The 19,076-nt window shown below is 40.1% G+C and overlaps 1 non-coding gene and 1 pseudogene across 1 annotated transcript; both read left to right on the forward strand.

Moving 5' to 3' along the window:
• Positions 1-1,789: 1,789 nt before the first annotated feature.
• On the forward strand, positions 1,790-15,891 carry LOC139036200 (asparagine synthetase [glutamine-hydrolyzing]-like; annotated as a pseudogene).
• TRNAW-CCA (transfer RNA tryptophan (anticodon CCA)) lies at positions 6,467-6,538 on the forward strand. The gene has a single exon. It is a non-coding gene; the product is annotated as a tRNA-Trp (tRNA).
• Positions 15,892-19,076: the final 3,185 nt, after the last annotated feature.

A 19,076-nucleotide genomic window follows, 5' to 3' on the forward strand; every position in this document is an offset into this window, starting at 1 on the left:
CTTTGAGCTACATACATATATTTGGCCCTCCCTAAGTGGGAGCACTTACAGACTAGGTAAATGGGAGCAGAAATTATGTTTTCCCCAGATCCTCTGCCTTACATGATTCTTGGTTAGAGTTAACCAAAAGAGGGCCTTCTAAGATACTCAGAAAGCAGGAGCAAAGCAGCAGCCAACACTCCCAGGTTATTACCGTAAAGTAAGGAGCAGTTTCTGAGAAAACCACGTGTCCTCAGCCTCCACGCTGCATCCAGCTTGTTTTTCCGAACTGCTAGCCCTGCTCGCCACCAGCAACCCCAGGCCCACCTCCAGATACCTGGCTGCAGACTCACAGGCATGGGAGTTGTCTGCAGCAACTGCTTCCCGCTCGGCTCTCCATGAGAATCTTCCAATTCCTATCTGGCAGTCAGCCAGGCTTGGCTTCTCACATGTCACGGCTCCTCCAACCTGTCCGAAGTTGTCTACCAATGCTTCAGGCAGACTCGTGTAATCACTCTTTCTCTGACAGTACCTACAGCCACCGGTGAAGGTGAGTATGTACTGCGGGAAGGGAAAATCCCAGAATTTTCAGGCAATACTTCTAGCTCTGAATTGACACTAATTCCTAGAGACCCAAAGTGCTATTGTGTTCCCTCATAAAAGCAGTCTTATGGAAGTGTACTTCCTCAACTGAACCTGGACTGGTACACTAGTGAGAAGGTGAGAAGTCATGCATAACTCTGTTGAGTGAAGAAGGGGTGGACTGTGGCAGAAACTGCTAGCTGTCCCCTAATATCCATCTTCCTCTTGCTTCTTTAGTCAAAGAACTCTCACGGTTTTAGCTGGGCACATTGCCTTCAGGGAAGAACTACATTTGCCAACCTCCATCACAGTAAGAGGTCTTCCCCGGTGGCTCTGTGGTAAAGAATCTGCCTGCCAATGCAGGAGATGCAGGTTTGCACCCTGGGTGAGGAAGATACCCTTGAGTAGCAAGTGACACCCACTCCAGTATTCTTCCCTGGGAAATCCCATGGACAGAAGAGCCTGGCAGGCTACAGGCCATGGGGCCACAAAGAGTTGAATGCGATAGCGACTGAGCCAAGCAACAACAATCTCAGCAAGAGTGGCTAGCTTATTAAGTTTTGGCCAAGGGGATGTAAGCAGAAGGGTTGTGGGCAACCTCTGGGTTGTGTCCATAAAGGGAAGGGACATGCCTTCCACTCTCCCTTCCCCTCTTCCCAGTTTGCCATATGGTGGGCATAAGGGTGGGGGTGAACCTGTCCTCTTAAATGCTAAGAAGGAAGTCAGGTATTGAGGAAGACAAAACTATATCCAAGGAGCTCCCTAGGTACTGACCCTGGAGCTGCCATGTCAGCCCTGGAATGTTTGCTCAGATTTTTATGCAAAGCAGAAAAACACTGTATCCTATTTAAGTTACTGTATTTTGTTTTGCCTTTGTTACAGTAGCCAAATGTGCACCCTAATAGAACACAACTCTTATGTCCTGGCCCTCTCCATTTAAAAGTATAGAGTGTACTCAACAACAACAACAAAAAAAAAAAAAAAATTAAACAGAAGACCTAAGTAGACATTTATGCAGAGAAGACATACAGATGGCCAATAGGCACACAAAAAGATGCTCATCATTGATACTTAGTAGAGAAATGCAAATAAAACTACAATGAGATATACTGGTCAGAATGGCCACTGTCAAAGAAGCAAGTAATAAATGCTGGAGAGGGTGTGGAGAAAAGGGAAGCCCCTACCCACCACACACACTGTTGGTGGAATGTAAGCTGGTGCAGCCACTATGGGGAACAGAATGGAGGTGCCTTAAAAAACTCAGACTACAGCCGCCATGTGATCCAGCAGTGCCACTTCTGGGGATATATTCAAAGGAAATGAAAACAGAAAATTGAAGAGAGATCTGCACTCCCATGTTCATTGAAGCATTCACAACAGCCAAGATGCAGAAACAACCTAAGTGTCTATCAACAAAGGAATAGATAAAGATATGGTATATAAAGAGAAATAACCCCACACAGAGAAGGACAAATACACGGTATCACTTCTATGTGGAATCTAAAAAATAAGAAAATATGTCAAAGTCATAGAAACAGAGTAGAAAAGTATTTGCCAGGGACTAGGGCATGGGAGGAAATAGTAAGAGACTGGTAACAGGGTGCAAACTTTCAGCAATAAGATGAGAATCTAATGTAAAACATGGTGACTGTAGTTGATAACACAGTAACTGATAACATTATGTAATTGAAATTTGCTAAGAGAATACAATTTAATTGTTCTTACCACACAGAAAAGTTTTATATATATATATATATATATATATATATATATATATATATATATATGAGGTAATGGATGTGTTAATTACCTAGATGGGCAGAAATCCTTTCCCAATGTATGTGAAAGTGTTCATTTCACAGTCATGTCTAACTCTTTGCAACCCCACAGACTATAGCCCACCAGGCTCCTCTGTCCATGGGATTCTCCAGGCAAAAATACTGGAGTGTTACCATTTCCTTCACCAGGGTATCTTCCTGACACAGGTATCTAACTTCACCACCCAGATGACCTTCAATCCTTAGGCAATATAGAAAGGACAAAGAATTCTCAACTCTAGTTAAAACTTTTAGAAACTCTTGCACTTGCTTGTCCTCAACTGTTTTGTTGACCTTTTGTCTTAATGACAATGAAGTCAGTCCCATAGACAGGACTGACTCTGAACCTGGGGCATCTCATCTACCTAGGACTGTTGCCCCAATTTTAGACTCTGCCTTATTATAGGCTGATATAGCCAAATATTGCAAATGACTCATCTGATACTCAGTTTTGAAATTTTTAAAAATGATGCTAAAGTATATTCAACATAAAATTAACTATTTTAACCATTTTTAAGTGGACAGTTCAGTGGCATTAAGTACAATGACACTGTACAACCATTACCACCTTCCATCTCTAGAATATCTTTCATTTTGAAAAACTGAAACTTTGTACCAATTAAAAACCAATTCCTCACCTCCCCCTCCCCCACCAGCCCCGGGCACCCCCCATTCTACTCTGTCCCTGTGAATTTGACTACTCTACATATCTCATGTAAGTGGAATCAATACACAGTTGTATCAACCAGATGCAAGTAGCTTTTCCAAAATATCCTTCAGAACAACCCTATTCACTCTTTAAAACTGAGGCTTCATCTTCTGAAAAAGACATCCAAAAAAGATTGCCTATGATGGCAATGGAAAGAACATTACAGGCACTATTAATAACTAACATAGCAGTTAAAACTCTGTAGCCTCTATCCTTGCACCTTTGTTTCTTAAGTGAGGAGGAATAAGCCCCTCTTGAATCAACAAGACTGTTCCTGCCAGAGACCTCACCCTGAGAGTTCTTAGGAATCTCCCAGAAGCAGAAAACAGCCTCCACTGAAGACTATCAACAAACAAATGACTGTGAAAGAGACAGCCCCAGACATGAAAAGTTAGGGAACTGGTGCTATATACTGTCACACTTCAATCTGTATGCAAGTTTCCTTAATTTTCCTAAATATTTTCCTTCACCTTTGTTGGCTTAAGGTTCTGAATTGTTGGCAAACAGCAATGTAACTAATGGTTTGCTAAAGCCAGATAGAACCAGCTTAAGAAAATCAATTGTGCAACTGTCAGGAATCTTGCCAGACTGATGTTAAACTCTTGGTAGCCTGAAATCAGCCTGTGGAAATATTAACACAATAGAAATCAGAAAACACTACCAACCATGTTCCCAGTCACTCCCACTTTCCCAGAGAATCTTCTGTTAAACATTTACTAACATACCACTGCCTCAGTTCAGTTCAGTTACTCAGTCGTGTCCAACTCTTTTTGACCCCATGCACTGCAGCACGCCAGACTTCCGTGTCCATCACCAACTCCCGGAGCTTACTCAAACACATGTCCATCGAGTCGGTGATGCCATTCAACCATCTCAACCTCTGTCGTCCCCTACTCCTCCCACCTTCAATCTTTCCCAGCATCAAGGTATTTTCAAATGAGTCAGTTCTTTGCAGCAGGTGGCCAAAGTATTGGAGTTTCAGCTTCAGCAGCAGTCCTTCCAATGGAGATTCAGGACTGATTTCCTAAAACAAAACAAAATCAAAACAAAAAAAAAAGGACTGATTTCCTTTAGGATGGACTGGCTGGATCTCTTTGCTGTTCAAGGGACTCTCAAGAGTCTTCTCCAACACCACAGTTCAAAAGCATCAATTTTTCGGCACTTAGCTTTCTTCACCATCCAACTCTCACATCCATACATGACTACTGGAAAAACCATAGCTTTGACTAGATGGACCTTTGTTGGCAAAGTAATGTCTCTGCTTTTTAATACTCTGTCTAGGTTGGTCATAACTTTTCTTCCAAGGAGCAAGCATCCTTTAATTTCATGGCTGCAGTCACCATCTGCAGTGATTTTGGAGCCCAAAAAACTCTTATCATATTATGCTAGAAAGGGAGATTCCTGAATCCACTTGTGGACCTTTAAGAGGTGCCAGTCTTAATAACTAAAATTTCATGGTAGTTCAGTTACTAAGTCGTGTCTTACTCTTTGCAATCCCACGGACTGTAGCCCACCAGCTCCTCTGTCCATGGAATTTCCCAGGCAAGAATACTGGAGTGAGTTGCCATTTCCTTCTCCAGGGGATCTTTCTGACCCAGGGATTGAACCCGAGTCTCCTGAATTGGCAGGAGGATTCTTTATTGCTGAGCCACCAGGGAAGGCCCAAACTTTCATTGTAATGGGGTTTTTACAAAACAAGGAGCTTATGGGTCAGATTTCTGTTTTTCAGTGTGATCTGGCTATCATCCATCTGTATATTGGGCCTCTCACTTCTCAACTTTTTCACTTTTCTCTTCAAATCTTCGCATTTCTCCTTATTCCTCCTTAATATTTGTCTTTTCTCAGAACTCAATAAAGATTGGAAAAGAGGAATGTGAAATGTGATCAAGGTTCAATGTGTAACAAAACATTTTCTTCATTCACATCAAGCTCTCAATAACTCTTGTCTTAAATAAAGGATGCAGAATTGGGGAAATTTTGTGATCCAGAATGTGTAGTAAAGTTTGTTCTCATGTTTTTGTTGCTGTTCAGTCACTTGGTCATGTCTGACTCATTGCCACGCTATGGACTGCAGCACGCCAGGCTTCATTGTCCTTATTATCTCCCAGAGTTTGCTCAAACTCATGTCCATTGAGTCAGTGATGCCATCCAACCATCTTATCCTCTGTCGCCCCCTTCTCCTCATGCCCTCAATCTGTCCCAGCATCAGGGTCTTTTTCAGTGAGTCAGCTCTTTGCATCAGGTGGCCAAAGTATTGGAGCTTCAGCTTTAGTATTAGTCCTTCCAATAAATATTCAGGGTTGATTTCCTTTAGGATTGACTGGGTTGATCTCCCTGCTATCCAAGAGACTCTCAAGACTCTTCTCCAGCACCACAGTTGTGAAAGCATCAATTCTTTGGCGCTCAGCCTTCTTTATGGTCCAACTCTCACATCTGTACATGACTACTGGAAAAACCATAGCTATTCAGACATTTGCTAGCAAAGTGATGTCTTTGTTTTTCAATACACTGTCGAGGTTTGTCATAATGTTTCTTCCAAGGAGCAAGCATCTTTTAATTTCACGGCTGCAGTCACAGTGATTTTGGAGCCCAAGAAAATAGTCTCTCACTGATTCCATTTTTTTTTCCCCATCTATTTGCCATGAAGTGATGGGATCAGATGCCATGATCTTAGTTTTTTGAATGCTGAGTTTTAAGCCAGCTTTTTTACTCTCCTCTTTCACCTTCATCAAGACGCTCTTTAGTTCCTCTTTACTTTCTGCCATTAGGGTGGTGTCATCTGCATATCTGAGGTTACTGGTATTTCTCCCGGCAATCTTGATTCCAGCTTGAGATTCATCCAGTCTGGCATTTCACATGATGTACTCTGCCTAGTAGTTAAATAAGCAGGGTGACAATATACATCCTTGACGTACTCCTTTCCTGATTTTGAACCAGTCTGCTGTTCCATGTCTAGTTCTGTTGCTTCTTGACCTGCATACAGGTTTCTCAGAAGGCAGGTGAGGTGGTCTGGTATTCCCATCCCTTTAAGAATTATCCACAGTTGTTGTAATCCACAAAGTCAAAGGCTTTAGTGTAGTCAATGAAGCAGAAATAGATGTTTTTCTGGAATTCCCTTGCTTTTTCTTTGATCCAAGGATTTTTCTATGACCCAATGGATCATGAGATTTGTTCTCATGAACAAATAATAAAAAATAAAAAATTTTATTTAAATAAATGAAGTAAGAAATCGATGGTGTATATTCAGGGGTTCTCTCTCCCTTACACACCTTAGGAGACTGGCACATCACTTAAGCTCAACTCTGAGCTCTTTTGTTTTACATCTAGCTCGTGGTTTCTCTACTATGAATTCAGTCACTGTCACTGGACCAAAGGGGTTTCCCTGATAGCTCAGTTGGTAAAGAGTCTGCCTCCAATGCAGGAGACCCTGGTTCAATTCCTGGTTGGGAAGATCCGCTGGAGAAAGGATAAGCTACCCAATCCTGTATTCTTGGGCTTCCCTTGTGGCTCAGCTGGTGAAGAATCTGCCCGAAATGCAGGAGACATGGGTTTGATCCGTGGGTTGGGAAGATCTCCTGGAAAAGGGAAAGTCTACCCATTCCAGTATTCTGGCCCTGGACCAAAGCTGACAAGTGACTTGAGGTGGAGAACACTTACTTCCCATGAAAATTTTGGGCTGAAAACTAGCTCTTAATTCCTTTTACACCTTGTTTGGCTCCAAAGCAGAATATTTCTCAGTGGAGGTAGATGGGAAATGCAGACCATTTCTCAACCTTGCCTGTAGAAGGCAGGCATCACTGCTTGTCAGCACAAGCCTGCACAACTCAGCACCAGCCTAGGCGTTTAATTTCTATAATCAAAAACTAACATTCCCACAACTGGGAGTGATCCCAATTGTCCGTTTCTAGGCACAAGTTGCCCTCACTCTAAGCATGTAAATTTATCAATCTGCTGGATTTAAATTACAACAGAAACACTTTTTTCATGTCTCAGTTATAAAGAAATGGACTTTTTTTTTCCCTTAAACATATATTTTCATTTTTTTACACTGAAATAACTCATCTATTTGGAGTATATTTTAATGAAAATTAAAGGGAATGTAGGGCTTCCTAGGTGACTCAGCGGTAAAGAATCTACCTGCCAATACAGGAGATACAAGAGACATAGGTTCAATTCCTGGGTCAGGAAGAACTCCTGAAGTAGGAAATGGCAACCCAGTCCAGTATTATTAGCTGAAAAATTCCATGGACGGAGAAGTCTGGCGGGCTACAGTCTATGAGGTTGCAAAGGATCAGACACAACTGAGCAACTGAGCACACACACATATACCTGTAAAGGAAATGTAAATCCAAATACATATATTTTTCCAAATGGCTCTCCAGTCATGTTAAAACCATTTTCAACTTTTTAAGTTAATCTCTTTCCTCAATGATATAAGATGCTACCTTTCTCAAATGCTAAATTTCCATGGGTACTTGGAACTATTTCCACTGGTTTGTCTATCTAGCCAGGCATCAACACCCACACGTTTGAATTATAGGGTCTTTATAGTATTTTTTAATATGGAGTAAAGGTAGCCCCTTCTCATTGCTCTTCCTTTTGAAGACTTTGAAAGGTGTGTGAGTGTGTGTGTGGGTGCATGCTAAGTTACTTCAGTTCTGTCTGACTCTTTGCAACCCTATGGACGGTAGCCCGGTCAGGCTCCTCTGTCCATGGGATTCTCCAGGCAAGAATGCTGGAGTGGGTTACCATGCCCTCCTCCAGGGGATCTTCCTGACCCAGGGATCGAACCTGCGTCTCCTGAGACACCTGCACTGCAGGCAGATTCTTACCACTGAGCCACCAGGGAAGCCCCTTTCATAGGTACTCCTAAGCAGGAATGATACAAATAAATTCCTTATTTATTTTTCCATTTGAAGTTTAGGATCCAGTGCCAGGAAAATTTTTGCCAGTATCTTTTGGGGGAATTACGTTAAATTTATATGCTAACCTCAGGAGGTTTGACTTACTTATGATGTTAAATGGTCCTATCTAAGAACAAGGAATGTGTTTTTTATTTTTGTTGAACCCTACTTTTGTGATCATTCAAGATGGCTTCAAAACCTTTCTCATATAGGCTTTGTGCATAATATTTCAAAGCACAGTGACCCCGTTCTGTGTGACTAGGTTGGTTGACTACGACGAATCATTATCAGCAGCTGGTCTCTATGAGGACAGGTGAGGAAGTGGACTGACAGGGAAAGACAAGAGCAAACGTCCTCTATGTCCTACTCTCCCTGATCTTAGTTCCATGACCCCCCCCGAAGATCTGTGTATGTGCACATCGCTGGATATGCCACTATGCAGCAGTCATTCAAATGCTGTCTTTAGTAAGCTTTACTGGACAATGTGGCTGAGCAGAAAGCGCAACGGGAAACAGACATGAGTGAAATTTTGGATTTAGTGTATAACAGAGCTTTGGAGTTGGACCATTTTATACCCCATTCAGAGACTTCTGAAGAAAACTTCTTCTGCCCAATGAGCTGATTCCAGCAAGAATCAAAGGAGGAATACCAAGCATCAGGAAAGTGGTTTCCCAAAGGTGAAAGCAGGACTTCTCAGATACTGTCAGCTGTCTCTCTGTGAGAGAAAGCTGAACTCCAGGTTAACTCCAGGCCTGCTTTACAACCTAACAGCATAACAGAGTATATAAAATAAGGAAATATAGGAGGAAAGGGAAAAGCCAATTTCTTTCCTCAAATCCTCCAGCTCCTCTTTAGCTCAGAGAACAAAGGGGTTTACTCTGTGGGACCAAAAGCGACCTTGTGTTAATGTGTTCAGCCCTCTCTGTCGGTGCCATCATCTTAGCTGCCATGGGTCCCCTGAGTTTCCCACAGGCTGACAAAATAAAAGGCCTTCTCTTCCCTAAGGTTTCCCTTGCTTTGGATCTTTCCTAAAGCCTTATTCCATCTTAAAACGTACCAGAACATCCATAAAATGGGGAACTCTGTACCTGTAAAAAGGAATGCAGAGGACTCCCCAGTGGTCCAGTGGCCAAGAATTTGCCTGACAGTGCAGGAGACATGCGTTCGATCCCTGCTGGGGAAGATTCCACATGTTGTGGGGCAACAAGGCCCATGCACCACAACTACTCTACGCGCCCTAGAGCCCGTGCTCCACAACAAGAGAAGCCACTGCAGTGAGAAGCCCACACACTACAGTGAAGAATGGCCCCTACTCGGTGCAACAAGAGAAAGCGTGTGCACAGCAACAAACACCCAACACAGCCAAAAATAAAAATGTTTAAAGAAAATCTCTATATACAACAGGAGAACGATTGCCAGGATATATCGTTAAGAGAGAAAAATCCAGGTAGATAAACTGTGTACAATTTGTTAGCATTTATCTAAGAAAAACAACTGCAGATATAGATACATGTGTGTGTGCACGCTCAGTCATGTCCGACTCTTTGCGACCTCATGGACTGTAGCCTGCCAGGCTCCCCTGTCCATTGGATTTTCCAGGCAAGAATCCTGGAGTGGGTTGCCACTTCCTGCTCCAGGGGATCTTCCCGACCCAGGGACCGAACCCGAGTAGCCTACACTGGCAGGCGGATTTTTTACCACTGAGCCACCTGGGAAGCCCAGATATACATACACAGGTAACATTTACATGAAAAACAAACAATGGAGACGGTCCACCAGCCCTGCCCCTACTCCCCCAGCCTGGTCGGCGCATGCCTGGAGATCCTATAGGCTCACTGCACCACGTGTGGCATCCCGATTCGCTGTGGTTGTGATGACTGTTCCTCTGGTCAGTGTATGACGGGTAGGAAGATTGCACACGAAGGTGCAGATGCATTGCATCCTTAGAATGTCAATGGCTACACCAGCTGCTGCTTTGGGTTCCCTGGTTGGCAGTAGTTGAGCAACCGTTTGGAAAGCAGCTAATCTGAGCAGCGAAATATCCTTAATTGTAGGTTTGTTAACGATGGTGAGATCTTTCTCCACAAAGAAGTAAAACACCATTTTAAATGTGATCACCAGACCAAAGCAGATGGTGAGATAATCCTTTGTCTTTATGGCAAAGGAGGAACTGAGCAGACAATCTGTATGTTAATTGGGTTGTACACATTTATTTTTTTGGATGCTACCAATAAGAAAGTGTTGCTAGGCAGAGAGACACCTGTGCAGTCAGATCTTTCTTTACAGCCACAATAGAAGATGGATTTGGGGCTGTGTGTTCAGAAGCTAAAGGTCTTGCTAGTTTAAAGCACTCCACAACTCCTTTTTCAAAGTGGAGCCTTTTTTTCCCAGCACACAATACAGTTTTGGATTTAAAGCCAAATGGCTAAGCAGCATCAGTAGAGATGAACTTCATCCTGCCCTCTGTAACAGATTTTGAAATAGAAATTACAAAAAGAGGTGAGGTGAACTGGAAACAGCTAGTGTGAAGAACTCTTTCAAGGACTTTCGCAATAAAGGAGAGTGAGAAACAGAACAGAAATTACAGCATGTATGGATATGCATATACTATGAATGAAGAAAGGGGAAAAACTGATGATGCAAGAGACAGGAAACAGTGCTGACAACTGAAACTCAAACAGTGTATGCCTGCTAATACAGTAATTAATGCTTGTCTAGGGAAACGAATTTATTCACGTTATTTTTTTCTATTTCATATACAGGCGTACTTCTCGATTCTTTGTGACAACACTACTAAGAAACATTTGATGACAGACAGAAGGGTTGGATGCTTTTAATCAGGAGACTTGCATTCCAAATTCTCTGCTGCTGCCGCCCTGCTACAGCAGCTAAAATGTGCCCAGTAGAATATGCGCCAGACATCTGCAACTTGCCTGGAAGACAGTTTCAATTTACTGGCTGCTAAAACGTGGCAAATCATATGGGAGGAAACATCATGAAGTCCTTTTTAACTCTGAGTAGGGCATTCGGGTCCTAGACAAAGTCCTGTTTTACCTGGAAACTTATGACATTACAGCAGTCCATACTTCCGTAGAAATGAACTGAGATACTGAACCTCCAAGTACCTTTGGAAGAGCACAGATGCCATGGTGATCTCTGGAGAAGGTTCAGACAGACTTATACAGGAATACGTAAATTTTCAAAAAATACTTCTGCTAAAGAAAGCCAAAAAGCAGAGTAAGAGATGTCTGAAGGAACTCTGTCTGTCTGATGCTCTACACACAGATCAAACTACTGCTGCCCACTTGCCGTGAACTGAAGATCCCATTCCTGGATCACTGATTTCCTTCCTAAAATGAGAATACCAAAGAACGAGATAGAAAATGTTTCCTGAGAGGGATATTTAAGGACTCTAGCCTGATATATAAAGAGATTCCCCAGTGACTAAAATCAGCCTTCAGCAATGGGATATCCTCAGTGAAGAATTTCTAGTTTGGAGGCTTCCCTGGTGGTTCAGTGGTTATGAATCTTTACGCCAATATGGTGAACACAGATTTGATCCCTGCTCTGGGGAGATCCCGCAAGTCTCGGAGCAGCTAAGCCCATGCGTCACAACTGCTGGGCCCATGCGCTGCAACTGCTGAAACCCAAGCACCTCGAGCCTGCGCTCTGCAGCCTGAGGAGCGACCACAAGAAGCCCGAGCACCACAGCCAAGAGTAGCTCCTGCTCGCTGCCACTAGAGAAAGCCCGTGCACAGCAACGAAGACCCAGTACAAGCAAAAAGATAGATAAATAAAATCTTTTTTTAAAAAATTCTTGTAAACTAATTAGCCTCCAACTAATAAAAGTAAATGGGAAAAAATTAAAAATAATAATAATAATAATAATAATAATTCTGGTCTAGGTTTTTACAGAAATACACTGAACATCAGGTTGATGATGCAGTGGATGGTTACTGCAGGACAAATGTGTCCCTTCAGTCCTCCTAAGACTAAAGACAGCCATTGCTACCCTCAAATCACTGGATGCCACTACCCAGGCCAGGCTGAGAGGCTGATCAATTCCTGGATGCCAAAGCAGATCTATGCCACTGACCTTTCTGCCTGTACCTTGACCTACTCACAAGTCAGCTGACAAAGCTTAGGTGCTCTCTAAGCTGTAGACTGTCAGTGTTTCTTCTACTTGTGAAGGGTGGCGGGACTGGGGGCAGGGTGAAGGAGTAGTAGCAAGGGTCAACCTCCCAGACTTACTTGTACATAAAAAAAATGAAAGTCTGGGACTTCCCTGGTGGTCTAGCATGGCTAAGACTTTGCGCTGTCAATGCAGGGGGCCTGTGTTTGATCCCTGGTTGGGGAACTGGATCCCACATGCCACAACTAAGATCAAAGATCCCATGTGCTGCAGTTAAGACCTGGCATAGCCAAGTAAATAAATATTTTTAAAAATGAAAGTCTCACATCTTAAAAAAAAAAAAAAGGAAAAATTCAGAAGAAATGGTTACTAGTGGTATGGAAGAAGAATTAGGATGCAGGAAACAGAGACAGAAGCCGGACACATTTTGCATACTTGACTCTGAAACTATGTAAATATTATACATAGATCTAAAACAAAGTCAAATTTTAGAACTCTCTAAGCACCCAAAACAAAATGGAAAAAGTAAAGTCAGTTAGTGTCCTCTTAGCTACTAAATCCAATGCTCTGCTTCAGGGCACATTCAACTTAATTTGCCTTTGACATTGCTCAATGTTGACCCATTATTAAAATTCTCGTCCTTTTTGGCTTCTCTGAGACCAGTCTCTCCTGGTTTACCATTTAAATCAAGTCTCTGATTTCACATCTCAGTATCCTTACTAGGCCCTCTTCTTCTACCTGTCCTTTTAATACAGGTAGTTCCCATTCCTCATTTACTTTTTTTAATCTACTGCCCACTCTCAGCAGTGAAACTATACACTCCCCTAGCTTCTATTAGACACATTCACCTCAATATACGATTATGAGAAAATAAATTTAAGATCAATATGAGTTAAACTGCTGTAGGGAAATACTGTCACAGGAGATTCCATTTCAAGGCAAGTACACTAACAGTTTCTTTGAGTTAAGTTGTTTCACACATCTATTAAATTCCAGGCTGGATGCATGAGACAAGTGCTCGGGTCTGGTGCACTGGGAAGACCCAGAGGAATCGGGTGGAGAGGGAGGTCAGAGGGGGGATCGGGATGGGGAATACATGGAAATCCATGGCTGATTCATGTCAATGTATGACAAAAAACACTACAATATTGTAAAGTAATTAGCCTCCAACTAATAAAAATAAATGAAAAAAAAAAAAAATTCCTGTCCATTCCTCAAAACCCACCTCCCTCAGTTATTACTTCCTCTATGAAGCCTTCTTAAGATTTCTCTGGTCAAAATGAACTAATACTTCCTCTTCATTCTGATAACATAAAATCTCTCTTATAATATTTATATATTTCTGGGTATGTGTTCTCCACTGCCTAGACTATAAACTTTTGAAAGCAGTGAAACTGGGTATATGATGCTAAGAAAGTAGGGGAGGGGGGAAAGAAATGAAAAAAAGAAAGAAAAGAGTTGAAAGAACAGAGTTGAGCCCACAAGGAATTAAAGGTAAAATCAGGTAATTGTCTTTCCCAAGAGTAATATATAGGATAGTAGGATCTCCAGCAGAGACACCAATTTAAAAGTGAGTTATATACTAAAGATTCATGAAACTCAAAGAATCTAAGACTGAGATTGGCTAATTTCTGACCAACTGACAGAAGTTTTAAAAGGAGAAAATCCATACTTCATCAGTTAACACCAAGTTACTTTAACAGGGTCCAGTAAGCTACAGAACAATTCTTTTTCAAATCTATTACAGAAGATGGTGGTGATGGTGATGTAGTTTTTAATCCAAATCCACCCAAAGAGACAAATCAGGGTAACAAAACTCAAAAGCGTTAAAAAATACCTGCAACAAAACTAAGTGACAAGCTATGCCCACAAACACCAAAATAGAAATGGGTAGGAGAAAACAAGAGAAATCACAAGAGCTGCATAATATCAGCATTTGTGAGGGAGGAAGCAGATAGAAGCAAAGGCATCTTATAGCCTGAGAAAAGGCAAACAGCAAAAAACAGCCAGAGGACAGAATAAAGACTCAGAGTGAGAGAAAATGCAGGGTACGCAGAATCCAAATTGACCAGAACAGGGGCGTGAGGGCAACAGTCAAGACGGACCAGATAAAACGTAAAGCCAAGAGATCTCAGAAAGTACAAGGCAGCATTTTTTGAAACCTTTGTAAAAACAATAGAAAATGGAGCTTTACACATAAAGCTAGAAAAGTTATCCTGACTAATCTCTCCTATCTAACAGGGCAAATTAGTTTCACGTGAAAATTAACAACAAAAGTGGAGGCAATCAAATCTCAGAGTTATTATGAGGAAAAAGATGTTAGGGTGACATCAATAAAAGACAATAAAAGCAAAGCTTAAAACATGTTCACAAAACAGATGAAAACCACAAATTGATCATTTTAAATGAGCTAAAACAAAGTAACAAAATAACAGAAGATTTGAGAGAACAGGACTAAAGAAAATTAGAGAAACTAAAAATGAGATGATAGAATTCAGGAAATAACAACAAATGTAACCAAAAATTAAATCTTCAGAAATGAAGATTATGTTAGAAATAGTATAAAAACAAGTATTTAAAAAGAAACCTTATAATAAATAGAAGGTGAAATTTTAAAAAAATTTGGTATCAAAAAGAAAATAAGAAAGTGATTTTAAAAGTCGAGAAAAAAGTGGTAGATAAGATGGTCATAGAGGGGGGATCCCCAAAGAAGAAAACTAAAGTGGTAGAGAACAAATACTAAAAACACTATTTTTTTTTTTTTTTTTTTGGCCATACCACCCAGCTTGCAGGATCCTAGTTCACCCACAATGGATCAAACCTGGGTCCTCAGTAGTAAAAGCAAATCCTTAATCACTGCATCTCCAGGGAATTCCCTAAAAACACTATTTCAAGAAAACTGTCCCAATGAGAAAAAAATGACTTGAAGTTATATACTGAAAAGGTATACTGCATATGTAAGAAAATCAACTCAGAACAATCAACTCCAAGACACAACTTAGTAAAGTTATTAAATATGTAAGAAACAAATATACTGAGCACCCAGGCAAAAATATGTCCGGGACTTACTTCATAATAATCTGGAGAGTTAAGGACAGCGGGTAGGAGAGTTACTAAAAGCAGACAGGCCATGAGTTGATAACTGTTGAAGATGAACAGAAAATGCATACACTATTCTGTATGCTTCTGTGCACGTGTAAGGCTTTTCATGGAGTATGAATGAACTATTGCTACTCACACAATAAGGAAAAAAAATCTCACAAATTTTGGGCTGAACAAAAAGAAGCCAGATAAAAGTGAGAATGCAGTGTGATCTTATTTACATTAGGTTTTTAAAAAGGCAAAACAAATCTATGACGTTAAAAGTCAGGACAGTGATTACCCTTGAGGAAATAATAACTGACAGAGGGCCAAAGGATGATTCTGCTGTACTCAAAGTATCCTTTTTTTGTTTTGGGCATTAGTCACATAGGTATGCCTGCTTTGTTAAAATTCATAAAATTGTACACTTACTTACCACTTAAAGTCCTTTTCTGTATGAATACTGTACTTCTTAAAAAGGTTTTTTGATTTGCAAAATTCAAAGTAAAAGTGAATAAACAACTATTTCCTGTATATTCTAAGAAAGCTTATTTCTATACTCAATTTCAGTGGATATTCCTGGAAGACAGCTATACTACTAATGACATACCCAACTTTCTGCCAATAGAAACAATTAAGCATACACTCAAACCCAGATACTGAAAGTTAACCAGTACCTTCAGCCTCCTGAATGAATCAATATATCTGTACAATATCTAACCAGCAGTAAAAGTGACTGCTATGTATACTTATGTACACAGAGAGCTACTGCTCAACACTGAAATGACTCAAGCAGTGCTAAGTCCACAAAGCCTACGCTGCTATATCAATAACACTACAGCAGTGTGACTTAGCATATTTGACTAACCTGACTAACCAGAGTATACAAATACATACTGTACAATATGTGTAACCTTTATCTTGAAGGCACTGAGGGACAATCAAACAAATCGATGATAAGCACCCTGCCTGTTGTGAAGGAAGATACATACACCCTCTCACCAATGCAACAGAAAAGCTGGACAAGATAAAAAAATTCTTTTAAAAAATAAAGCTGGACAAGATACACCAATCTGAATGCTGTACTAAAACCATGTAAGATGTTATCATTGAGGAAAGTGGTTAAAGTTATGGGACATTTCTTTGTATCGTCTCTTACCATGCACATGAATTTACAATGACCTTAAAATAAAAAGTTTAGTTAAAATTTTTAGAAATAAAAGATTTCTTAGAAGGTAGCTTTGAATATATTCAGTAATATATTATACACAGCTCATTTTTCTCCTTCACGCTCTTAAAGAAACCATTCCTTTAAAAAAAATAATAAAGGAAAAGGCAAGGGGGAAAAAAGGATATACCTATCTAAGCCACACTCTGACTGGTAGAGTCTTTGTTTAACACAGAAATAAAATCCATTGCAAGAACTTCTGGATATATACTCAAAATATCGGAACCAGAATCTCAAAAGAGGTATCTGCATGCATGTGTTCACAGCAGCATTATTCACACAGCTAATAAGTAGAAGCAACCCAAATGTCCATCAGTGGATAAACAGACAAACCAAATGTATCCACACAAAACAGAATGTTACTCATCATTTTTGAAAGAATTATCTCAAGTTATGACATGGGTGTCCTTGAGGACATCATGCTAAGTGAAATAATTCAGCCAACAAACAACAATAATTAAATGAGAGACTAGAATCTAAGCAAATAAACAGTCATTGATTAATAGGCATAGAGTTTCAATTCTGGAAATCCATTATCCAACAATGTGAGTATACATAACACTGTTAAACTTGATTATGGTAGAGATGATAAATTTATATGTTGTGTTTTCTATCACAAATAAAAAAATATGTTTTAACATTTTCAAATGAAATCTGAATGAATATGTCATATGCAGACTTGATTTTTAAAAATAAAGAGTTATTCAAGTCAAAAGAATATGATCTCAGATGAAAGAATAAAACTGCTAGAAGAGATAAAGAGGTAAAATATTAATATACTGCTCCATCTGCTCAATTTAAATATGTTAAGCTTCATGATACAGGTAAGTATAAGCAAATGTTGATTGCTTAAAACTACAGTAGAATTTGAGGAAGTTAAAATGCATGGAGTAAAATATCAAGTTCCTGAGAAATCTGCATGCAGGTCAAGAAGCAACAGTTAGAACTGGACATGGAACACCACACTGGTTCCAAATCAGGAAAGGAGTTCATCAAGGCTGTATATTGTCACCCTGCTTATTTAACTTATATGCAGAGTACATAACTTATATGAGAAATGCTGGGCTGGATGAAGCACAAGCTGGAATCAAGATTGCTGGGAGAAATATCAATAACCTCAGATATGCAGATGACACCACCCTTATGGCAGAAAGTGAAGAAGAACTAAAGAGCCTCTTGATGAAAATGAAAGAGGAGAGTGAAAAAGTTGGCTTAAAACTCAACATTCAGAAAACTAAGATCATGGCATCTGATCCCATCATTTCATGGCAAATATATGGGGAAACAATGGAAACAGTGACAAACTTTACTCTTTGGGGGCTCCAAAATCACTGTGGATGGTGACTGCAGCCATGCAATTAAAAGATGCTGCTCCTTGAAGGAAAAGCTATGACAAACCTAGACAGCATGCTAAAAAACAAAGACATTACTTTGCCGACAAAGGTCCACCTAGTCAAAGCTATGATTTTTCCAGTAGTCCTGTATGGATGTGAGAGTTGGACTATAAAGAAAGCTGAATGCCAAAGAACTGATGCTTTTGAACTGTGGTGTTGGAGAAGACTCTTGAGAGTCCCTTGGACTGCAAGGAGATCCAACCAGTCCATCCTAAAGGAAATCAGTCCCTGAATATTCATTGGAAGGACTGACGCTGAAGCTGCAACTCTAATACTTTGGCCACCTGATGTGAAGACTCATTTGAAAAGACCCTGACGCTGGGAAAGATTGAAGGCGGGAGGAGAAGGGGATGACAGAGGATGAGATGGTTCCATGACATCACTGACTCGATGGACATGAAATTGAGTAAGCTCTGGGAGTTGATGATAGACAGGAAAGCCTGGCATGCTGCAGTCTGTGGGGTCACAAAGAGTCAGACACAAATGAGCGACTGAACTGAAAATGACAAAAAGCAGGAAGAGGTAAATGAAAAGACTGTTGTAAGAGTCTTCAAAACACTAACTTAAACAGCCTATAGTAAGTCAAGGATGTAAGCTGTCACGTCTAGAGTGATCACTACAAGGGTAATAAAAAGTTATCAGTAAAAAGAGAACAGAAAAACAGATTAATACAAATATTTCATGAGGCAAACAAGTAGGAAAAAATGGGACCAAAAACAGAATCAATAGCAAACCAATAGAAATAAACCTAATAAAGTCAATATACTTAAATTCAATTATAATAGTAACTATGTTATATGTGAAAGGACTGTATAGTCCAAAGATTTCAGATTGGATGAAATACACTGTATGCTATTTGCAAGTTAAGTTTAAATATAAAAACATAGGCTGAAATAAAAAGTATGAAAAAAGCATGCAAACATTAGTTAAAATAAAGCTTGTATTGTCATATTAATATCTGATAAGTAGACTTTTTTAATTATGAAAGTGATTTTATTTAACTGATTATAAATAAAACCATACAAAAGAAACAGTCTAAAAATAAGAGTTACAAACTATTCAGTGAAAGATGTTTTTAAAAGCTAAGTCATTCTCTTTTTGAGGATTCTAAACAAACATAACTGGATACATGTAAAATATTACATTGCATATTATACAAAGAACTTTATAGAAATGGCTGTATTCTTTTTCCTTCACTTTTGCAAACACATCTTTCTATAACCCTATGCACTGGAGCCCGCCAGGCTCCT

Source organism: Odocoileus virginianus, chromosome 8 (genome assembly GCF_023699985.2).
Source record: "Odocoileus virginianus isolate 20LAN1187 ecotype Illinois chromosome 8, Ovbor_1.2, whole genome shotgun sequence".
NCBI lineage: Eukaryota > Metazoa > Chordata > Mammalia > Artiodactyla > Cervidae > Odocoileus > Odocoileus virginianus.